Source organism: Micromys minutus (genome assembly GCF_963924665.1).
Source record: "Micromys minutus genome assembly, chromosome: 8".
NCBI classification, from domain to species: Eukaryota; Metazoa; Chordata; class Mammalia; order Rodentia; family Muridae; genus Micromys; species Micromys minutus.
In genome coordinates this window covers 51,957,050-51,967,845 of record NC_137977.1, presented here as the reverse complement: position 1 = coordinate 51,967,845, position 10,796 = coordinate 51,957,050, and the positions used below count along the sequence as shown (strand labels likewise).

The following is a 10,796-nucleotide window of genomic DNA, read 5'->3' as shown; positions in this document are numbered from 1 at the left end:
GAAAACGACTAAAACTGTTTCTACTCACTTGTGTTATCAGAATAAAAGGCAATCAGTGGCACAAACAGAAAGAAAACACAAAGATTTTATTATTGCTCGTAATCCTGCTTACCTATAGAGAAAGCTCAACCTTGAAGACAAATCACAGCCTAAGGCCTGGTGAGATAACTCTTCCGAAGACATCAGAGCTAGGACTAAGAGGAGGCAAAAGTAGAGTCTAGGGCATGAGATTTAAAATCTCTTCTCCTCTCCTCCCTCCCTCCCTCCGTCCCTCCCTCCCTCCCTCCCTTCCTCCCTCCCTCCTTCCTTCCCTCTCTCCCTCCCTCCCTCCCTTCCTTCCTTCCCTCCCTTTTGTGTTCTTGGTATTCGTACTGGCTAATTTTTACTGGGTCATTTGGGAAGAGGGAACTGAGAAAATATCCCGTGGGCAAGCCTGTGGTACATTTTCTTGGTTGAAGACTGATGTGGGAGGGGCCTGCTCATTTTGGAATCTGTTGCCCCTGGGGCAGTGGACCTGAGTGCTAAGCGAGGGTAGTTCGGGAAGCCACAAGGAGCAAGCCAGCCAGTATCACTGTCCTTAAATCTGGCACAAAAAAGAGCCCCTCTTATCCAATCCTACTTTAGGGTTTAGAATACTATGCGAAGGGATTCCACAAATTAACACCTAAATTGAACCCTATTGGGCGTGGGAGCTTAGCGATATATTTATCCTCTAAGATCTTTATTTATTATTACACTTGACAACCTTCTATTTATCTGTTGGTAAATACAGTGGCATCACCAGCAATTCCATGCCATCCTTAATCTTCCTGAAATTACCTCATATACTTCTTTGCTTTTATTAAATGCTATAAGAAAGTATTTTCTTAAAATTTGATGAGTTTGTACACTAGTATCTGAAGATATTATCTGTATTCTTTGTTTCCTTTGAACTGCAAAGAAATCATTACTCCACTGTTAAACAGAGACTTTTCTATAATCATCATATAAAGGAAAAAAATTTAAAAAGGGCACTATTCAATTTGTCTTCCTAATGCCATTGTCCTTCATAATGACGGCTGCTTCCCCTCATCCACTCGAAAAGTAACCAATGGCTGGAGATCTTCTTTATTTTTGCACATTTCGACACTGCCGCGAATGTCTCTCTGTTCTGTATTGTCCCCATCTTCAGACGTCTTCTCTCTTCCTCTTTACTCTGTAGTGTTAAGGTCTGTGATCCCCAAAAAATGTTACCCTAGACTCAAATAGTACGCGACAGAAGAGCGTTTACTCCACAGAGATCCAGCTTGCAGGGTCTACCATAGACCGGGAAGGAAGCCAGAGGTGGGACTTTGCAGGGTCAACCTAAAGCCTGTTAGGGTAGGAGCGGTGACTTTTACCTTTCTTTCCCTTGATTGGTTAGCTCCATCTCTAAGTATAGATGCCTTTGTGATTAGTTAAGGCTCTGGGGGACTTGGGAAGAGCTTTCTGGAACCATTGCTGGTTAATTATTCTTGGCTCAGCTCAGGTGGCAGGGCGGCTCCTGATTGGCTACTCGTGAGGCGTGGTTTTTCCTGGAATCGACCTGTTTTGAACTTTTCCAGTTCTGGGAAACAAGACATTTAGGCCTAGTCACCGGAACTGCTGGTTCGCAGCCTGTCATGGAGTCAGCCTGGCTCAGACCTCTCAATAGTTACTGTACAGCCTGAATGCATTGCTTTCCTAAATCGTTCCACATTCAGTGTCTGTCTTCCAAGCAGGCCACGACTTCCTCTCCCTGATGCTGTTTGGTTACTTCGATGATTCTTGGACTTCGAGGCATCTACTCCACTGAATCTTTTAGTTTCCTGCTTGTTTGCCTTTTCTTCCCATGTTCTCTTACTTTATTAAACATCTGGAAATTCCTACAGCCTCCTCTATTGAATTTGTATACGTACAAGTTTCATTAATTGACTGCAGATTTTTTTCCACAGATGCCGTGCAGACAGTGAATATTTGGAACGGTCGCTCTACAAAACCTTCATAACCACCAACCACAAGTTCACCTTCAGTTTCTCTTCGATACAATATGTATTTTTTACTGTCAGTATGTATTTCCTTGTCCAAAACCAATTTTAATTCAATAGCCTTTTCTACTCTACAGAGAACAGAAGAAAAGGAAGGCTGGAATCTTTCTTTACTCTCTAAATTTATACATAGTTACATAGATTTACATATATTTATATAAGGTCTATAGCTGGGCATGGCTGTTCAACCCTGTAATCCAGAAATGTAGAAACACATGGATTACCATGAGTATGAAGTTAACCTCAGTTGCATAGTAGTTCCTAAGCTTCACAGTGAGGGGACTATGCCGTATGAGACCCCATTTCTAAAAAGGGTGGGGCAACTAGCAATATGGGTCAGCAGGTATAGGAACTTGTTCCTAAACCTAATAACCCAAGTTTGATTCCCACGAGGCACATGTTGGAGCCACACTGAGTCCTTTAAATTGTCCTCTGACTTCCAGAAGGTCATGGTATATGTGCCATGGTATATGTGCGTCTGACACTAAAATAAATAAGTGTAATTTTTTAAACAAGAAAAGAGGTCTTTCTTCAGCTAGATCCTATAATCTCACCTTTCATGCTAAATTCGTTGCTACTTCAGTTTCTGTGTGGGTCAACAACTCCCCTTTAATTAAATACCGGCTATCAAAATGTTAATAAGTCAGTCTCTCTCACATATGTACCTTTGAAGGTAATTTTAAGCACTTTATTGAAGAATGATTTAGCCAGAATAAAATAGATAGCAGATCTCAGTAGCACGTTTGTGTACATGATTAAAGTAATGCAAATCGCACATTATTCCTGTGTTATGGTTGATTCTGGAGAAAAGAAAGAGCAGACACTAAGGGAGTACTGATGGTGAGATAAGAACAAGGATGTGGAGTAGCAACATGGAGCCAAGATCTGCAAAGCGATAGGAGATGTCAAGAGTCATATTGTGTAGGGCTTTGAAAAACTTTCCACTAAAGACCTCCAAAACTATGCCCCAAACCAATTACCAGTAGGTTTATCATTTTCGACACCTTATTAAGGTTTTTTTTTTATGCAGTTAAAATAGCAACTTTGAAACTCTGGAGTTTTACACTGAATCTTACACTTATACTATGGAATACATTTTTATACCACCCAAATCAATAAAGCCCCGGACAGAGCTAAGTCTGGGGACACAATTAGTTGTATAGTTTCTTTCATAACTGGACACGTGCTTATCGAGACACACACACCCTGGGTCTGGTTAATTTCCATGGGTGACCTTTTTAATTTACTTTTTTCTTTAAATAACAAAATTTATTGGTCCTCAGTTTATGCCTTATGGATTCTATGACTCCCAGGCCTGGGAGCATAGCTCTTCATTGTCACCATGGTCAACATCAACGAGCTTCTGGAGAACATTCAACTAGAACTGTTCAACCAAATCCTAGCCAGACAGCAGCTGTATAACCTTTATAACCATGGGTGACCTCCATGGAAGCGCAAGAGCCTGCAAGAGGGCTTTGTCACCAAAGACCAGGACGAGTCTGTGGATGACTGGCAGGTCTTCTACAGCCTGTGCAGCCTGCAGAGAAACCTTTGGAACCCGTGTGCCAAAGAGAACCCAAGATCGTGGTGGATAGACTCCAATGAGGGGGATGAGTGGAAGGTGGAGAACTTCCCTGGGGACCATGGCACAATCTTTCCCGACTCCAAGGTCAAGAAGTTTTTTGTCACCTCTTATAGGAGGTGCCTCAAGTCCCAGAGGGCGGTCCTCAAAGCCAAGGGCTACTAGCAGGAGCTGATGGGCACCTTTCACCCAACATTGTGGTTAAGGACTGGTTTACCCCCAGAGCAGACTGTGGCTGCACCTGTCACCTCCGGGTACAGGTGGCCTCTGCTGACTACATTGTCTTGGCCTCCTTTGAGCCTCCGCCTGTCACCAGCAAACAGTGGAATGATGCCAAATGGCAAGAGATCTCCCACACCTTCTCTGATTAACCCCAGGAATCCACCACATCCATTTTCATCATGGGGACAAGGACATTCAGTTCTGGCAAGGCTGGTATGGATCACGTGTCACTAACAGCATCATCATCAGTCACAGGTCAGCCAAGAACCCTGCCCCTGCCAGAACTCTACGGGAGGACACTGTATTTAATAGGAGGACACCCAGCTCCCGGTAAGAGCTAAGTCCTCAGTGGGCAGTCACGTCCCCTGTTCCATGAATACCTGCCCTATACAACCTTGGGCAAGCCTATCAACTCAGTGGTGATTTTTTGTTGTAATAAATGTTTTCAGTAAATAAAATAAAATAAAATAAAAAAAACCTTTATCTTTCTAAAAATAGTTGAAGTTTGAATTAGTCTTTAAGAATGTAGAAACAATCTTTGTAACTGTGTACTTCCACTTCGTAGTGACTTGGATGCAAAATGCCCCCCATAGTCTCAGGCTTGTGAACATTTGGCCCCCAGTTGGTGTCAGTGTTTGGAGAGGTTTAGATGGTGTAGCCTTGCTAAGGAAAGTTTATCACTGTGGGGATGACTGAGATTAAAGCCCACTTTCAGCTCGTTCTTGTTGCCTCCGGTTTGCATTTGACATATGAGCTCTCTGCTTCCTGCCTCTGCCACCATTCCTGCCTCTTGCTGCCATGCTTCCATCCATGATGGACCTTTACGTATTCTTCTGGAGTCAGATGCCAGAATGGACTGTTTCTTCCAACAGTTACTTTTGATTGGGGTGTTGTATTACAGAAATAGGCAACTAACAAGTAGTTAGAGAATAGGAAGAACCGATTTATATGTATTTATTTCTCAATGAAATTCCCTACTAATATATCCTTGGAGAAACAGGGTATATATGTATATATATATCCTGTGGGTTTCTGGGAAAAGACACTTTCACCGTGAGTCATGGGTGCCTATGATTTGGTAGAATGTGATGTCTCAGGCACTCAGAAGCTGGTTGAAATTATAGCAGTCTCATATTTGTGAGAAAAAAGTATCTGCCTGTAAAAATTGGTGCCAGCTTTTCCCGACTCTTAGGCAGGACTGGAATGAAAATGAAATGGGAAAATAAATGAGATGCTTTTTAAAAATGTGATGGTTGATCATCTGTTTTTCATTTTCAAGACAATCTCAATTTATTCGAAATCTTGATTTCAAAGTTTGTAGCGTGAGAAATTTCTGAAGTAAAATTATGCTACTGTAATTCATAATGACCTATAAAATAACTGTGCTGCAGATGGTGTCTGGATACTACAGAAAAAAATGGAACAGGAAGGATTAAATGGGCTTGGGGAGAGGAGAGCATGGTAGAGAAGGGAATCTGGGAAGGGAATATCAGCATTAAAGGTCATTAGAAAAGCTGCCCAGAAACCTACTGTCATCGGAGTTTCCACATTTATGCTAAAGTGGACTTACCTTTTAGAGGAGAAATCAGACCTCAACTACACTCCATATAGTACCAAATAAAACCTCAGTATCTTGAATGAGCTACCTCTTTGGGGTTGTTGGTCCCCAAATATTACAGGGTATTCCCAATAATATTGGTTCCTCCCGAGAAGTTGATGGTAAAAAGACTATTGCCGAAGACATCACATATTTGAAACACAGAACATAGAAAAAAATCTTGCTAAAGGTACATGCATGCAATCATAGGAAAAATGTAGTTATCAGTATAACCCAACCCTGTGAACTACCTGGCAAGATACATGTAGCTGTACAATAGCAGTAGGGATGTTGAGGGAGCACCAATCACTTATTAGATTTAAGGTCTGCTCCATGAGATGCAGCCCATACCTGACAGTGTAAACGAGGCCAAGAAAGTGTGGTTAGATAGACCATGTGACCTGGTGGAAAACCTACAACTATTCTGACAAATGAACACAGGGAAAAAGATTCCTAACAATACATTGCCATACCCATAATCCTTGCAGACGAGAATTAACCCAGAGACCAAGAACTGGCCAATATGGAGAGAATGAGTCTCTGAAATGCTCAGCCCTAAGTTGGGTGTCGGCATCTCATCGTTCATCAAGGCTCAGAGATCTGTGCAGAAAAGGGACACAGTGATTGTAAGGACTACAGGTGGATGGCTTCAAAGAAACCAAGTTTTCCAGACTCCACAGGGTAGATGCACATACGAATTCACAGACACTGATGACATGCTCAAGATCTACACAAACCCGAGCCAGACAAAAAAGCGTGGAAAAGCAGAGGTAGGCACAAAGTCTCACCCCCCAGCTGGGGAACTATTGGGATTTGATTACTGGTGAAAGACATAAAGTCAATTTTCTTAGATGGATTTGCATGTAGTGTGTTGACCACACTCTGAGGCAAGCCCCATACCCAATACAAACTGGATTCAGTGTGGTAGTCTGATCCTCTCTCTCCCTCTCCCTCCCCCTCTCCCTCCCCCTCTCCCTCCCTCTCCCTCTCCCTCCCCCTCTCCCTCTCCCTCCCCCTCTCCCCCCTCCCCTCCCCCTCCCTCTCCCTCTCCTTCCCCCTCTCCCTCCCCCTCCCTCTCCCTCCCTCCCTCCCTCCCTCCCCCCTCTCTCTGTGTGTATTTGAGGGGGTGGAATATATGAGAATGGGTTGTTAGGAAGGTAGGGAAAAGTCTGGAAGTAATTAGAGGAGCAGAATGAAAATAATTAAAGTACATTATATGAGTAATGTAAACAATTAAATAGAAATATTATTTTAAAGTAACAGAACACAGTTGAACTATGATATTAAAGAGTTAGGAAACACAACAGTGAGAAACATTTTAGAATGGCTACTTTGAAGTTCAAAGAAACAGATGAGAATTACAACATAATATAATGAAGAGAAAACCATGACTTTTTTTGCCCCCCCCCCCCAGATTGGGAATACTCATAAACAATGTCTTGGGACAATCACAGTAGAATTTAAAAGGACTTTGGAGGAATGCACAGCTGGTGTTTTACACAATAGTAAGTAGCTTTATATCCCGGGATTTAGTGTGATCTAAAAAGTGACATTTCAGTCCCAGGCACACCAGAAAGTCAGTCCCTACTACAGTTAATAAAAACGAGACACATTTCACAGATACTGGAGTCTGCCAATCACTGCACATTCACAAATAACTTTCCTATTGTCAGCTCAAATAAAGAGAAAATGCCCATATTTTGTTTTGTTCTTTCATGAAATAAAAAAAATAATAAAGCCAGAGAAGGGTAGAGGGTAATGAAAAATTCCCAACTCTAAAGCTGTTTTTGTAGAATAAGAAAGCACTAGGCAGTTTATGTTAAAAAAAAAACTGTCTAGAAAGAAGTCAAAATGTATTCATATTCTTCATGATTCTCTTTGAATGTGCAGAACATCTACTTTCAACAAATTGCTACTGTTGGGTGGAAATTTTAGGCTAATTTTAAGAAAAAATACGACTCTTTACTTCACTGATGCGTCTCTGCCGTTCATACTTGCATTTAGTCATGTATGTTTTTCTATTATTTCTTAAACGTTTTAAACAACCCCTCTTCTTGAAGTCTTTTAATTAATTTCACGTTCCCTTATATAGATTTTTCATTATTTCAATGCATTTAGATATTAAAATTTACCAATTTTTAACCACATTAACTCAATTTTTTTTCATTTTTAAAAATCTTTTTAGCATGGTGTTGTATGTTAATGAATATTTTTTCAAATGAACATCCCCACATTTCTATTGGCCAATGGAATCTATTAGAAGGCACCAGGGAAAGCCTGCTTCTCTAGTAGTAATCTCCTTTGGTCCAACCCATCACCTTCATCACTGTAGGCGTGTTCCCAGTGAACAGTTGAATCCGAGAAGACTGTTGCATCACTCATGAGACTGTTACAAAGCCAGTGGTACCAATGCCCTCCGTGTAGACTCACTTAGGAGAGAGTCAGGTCTTCAGACGCTTGTAATTAACTATAATCACAGACCTTTCCTTTCCCCTTCCCTCCAGACTATCCTATGTCCCCTCTCTCCAACTCTACCATGCCTCCCCAACTCCCGAAACCGATAGTCTCTTTTCCTGCAATTACTATTGTTAAACATATATGAATAAACATATAAATATAATCTGCAGAGTCTGTTTTTGTGTGTGTATGGCTCAGAGCTTTTGGTTGGATATCCAATCAATGGGGCTCATCTTCTCCCTCTCTTAGCTGTCATTAGTTACTTCTTTATGTAGGGCTTGAGACCCACCCCCCACAACACAACTTCTGCATTAACATGTCTATGGATACAGGTTTTGTTTTTGTCTTGTTTTATTTAGTTATTTCTAGGAGAAAAAGTCTCAGGGAAGATCTCTTGGGATTTGGTCCTTACAACCTTTCTGACCCATGATCTGCAACGTTCCCTGAGCTACAGCTGCAGAAGCCTTGCTGCAAATGTATCCGTTGGGGCTGTTGGTCACTGCATCATGTCCAGTTATGGTTTTTTCTGTGATGGTTTCCATTCTCTCTAAGGAGTTTTTGGAGCAGCCTTATAGAGAAGTTAATGTTTAAAAGAACCAAACCTTCCTGACCACAGCTGGTATTCACTAGCATGTCACTAAGGAACAGTTGCAGTCAGATGAGACCTCTTATGAACAGTCCCCTCTTGACTCCTCTGTTAATCCATCCCATGAGGGACTGGGTGCAAGAACAAAGTTCATTGGCTTTGGTGAACTAGGGGGAGCTGACAATAAACACTCTAAAGTTTTTCTCCTCTCTTTGATGCTGTGGGTTAAATATCCTAGCCAAATCATCTTTTCAAGGGACACATAATTCAGTTCTTGTTAATCTCACATGCTGGCCTTTGTGTTTGGCGGTAGCCTCATTCAAACAAGGCATTGAAACTTACTGTGGCCACATAACAGCTGACCTGTATATGCTTGGGCTGCTCACTACGTGTCTGTATGGTATCCAGGGTCCTTCTGTCCTGACTATACAGATGTAACTAACCTGCTGTCAGTTGGTCTGTCTGAACTGAGTGATGTGGGTTCAACCACCTATCTGTGTAAACCTACACTGGAGATCCTTCTCCAGGAGTGGCTTTGAGGGGACTCCATGGTGACCTAGCTAGGCTTGTTGGCTACCCAGCTCTCAGAAACCATATGACACAATACTTGTTTATGATTTTCAGCTAACAAGTTTTGGGGTGAGTTATTATGTCTTAGTTTCTCATACATAATGAATTTCAATTTCCATATGCTCTGAATCATATACATGTTACATTTTTAAACTATTTTAAATTTATTTGACAATAAATAGTTATAATAAATTTTTACAACTTTAATTTTATGTAATAAAAGTTATAGTGTATAACTTTAATTTTTTATTATTTTATTTTTTATATTATGCATATATCTAAATCATAAAATGCACTAGAGAGTATTCTCTTATTTATTTATTTTTTGGTTTGAACATGAAGATACATTTATTTTTTGCAATGATAAAAATATTAACGTTAAAGTGATTTTTTTTTTTTTTTGCCCTTGTGAAGTACAAAACATTCTCCAGACATTAGGCACACAGGAACAAGATGGGTAGATGTTTCCTTGGCTTAGAGTCTGGCTTTCTTCTTAAAAGATTCCTTTACCCGCCTGACAACAGAAAGGACCCCAGCTCCCACAGGACAGTTGTCATGATCTGGTATCTTGACGTAGTAACTGTACAGAGCCTGGCCTCTGTCCACATTGACCAACTGTCCAGTGGTAAAGGAAGCTGAGGGGACAGCAGTAAATACCCCAGAGAGGAGACCTTCTTGGAGACTGTGATGCACTTAGCTGGGATATTCTCAAAGGCCATCTCTGACATGGTTTGTCCCAATTTCCCATAATTGTAAACAGTAGTCTGGGAGTAAATGGTCCCAGGAGAAACATAGTTGATCCTTACTCTGCTGCTTACCCATTCCAAAGCCATGGATTTCATGAGGTTGTAAACACCTTCTCTTGCCACTCCACTGTGCACAGCTCTTGGAAACCCATTGTTAACAACGACAATGATATTGACAATAGACCCGCCATGATCTTTCATCCAGGAATTGTAAACTGCTTTACACATATAGAAAGTGCCTGTCAGGTTGGTTTCAATCACAGCATGCCATCCCTTTGCAGTGATGTCTTCCATAGGAGCCAAGAACTGGCCTCCTGCGTCTTTTACCAAGAAGTCAATTTTCCCATATTTAGCTAAGGTATATTTGACCAAATTATTCACCTCTTCTTCTTTCCTGATGTTGCACTGTATGGTGGTGACTTGAGCGCATCTGGAGGGAGGCAGAGAGCCTCTCTATTTATCCGCAGCAGCATTTAATCTGTCTAGCTTCCGGGAAGCAATGGCCATGTTACACCCCAGATGCAGGAGCTCTGGGGAGATGGCTTTTCCAATGCCTGTGCCCCTGCCAAGTGCTTTTGTAGCAACCTGGCCGCTAGGAAGCTCTGAACTTTCTTCCAAGAGCCCATTACTGCAGGGAGTCCGTCACTGAATGATGGGTAAAGCCAGACCTTGGGCTTCTTGTATTCTATCTTAAAACAAAACAAAACAAAACAAAACAAAAACTTTCTGGAAAGGTCTATGAGACCTCAGAATGTTCTCTCTCCCTCCCTCCCTCCCTCCCTCCCTCCCTCCCTCCCTCCCTCCCTCTCTCTCTCTCTCTCTCTCTCTCTCTCTCTCTCTCTCTTTCTCAGTAAATCTACACACACACACACACACACACACACACACACACACACACACACACACACACGTATGTTTAAGACTGGATCATTTTAATGCTTCTGTTCTTTTATCTTCCATATTTATGCTAAACTATATTTAATTTTCATCT

At 41.5% G+C, this 10,796-nt stretch overlaps 2 pseudogenes across 2 annotated transcripts; one reads left to right on the top strand and one right to left on the bottom strand.

The window, feature by feature from the left end:
• The first annotated feature begins 3,479 nt into the window (after nt 1-3,479).
• Nucleotides 3,480-4,183, top strand: LOC308423418 (F-box only protein 6-like; annotated as a pseudogene). The gene has a single exon. The product of its transcript is annotated as an F-box only protein 6-like (transcript).
• A 5,350-nt stretch (nt 4,184-9,533) lies between these two features.
• On the bottom strand, nt 9,534-10,431 carry LOC308423183 (peroxisomal trans-2-enoyl-CoA reductase-like; annotated as a pseudogene). The gene has a single exon. The product of its transcript is annotated as a peroxisomal trans-2-enoyl-CoA reductase-like (transcript).
• Between the last annotated feature and the right edge of the window lie 365 nt (nt 10,432-10,796).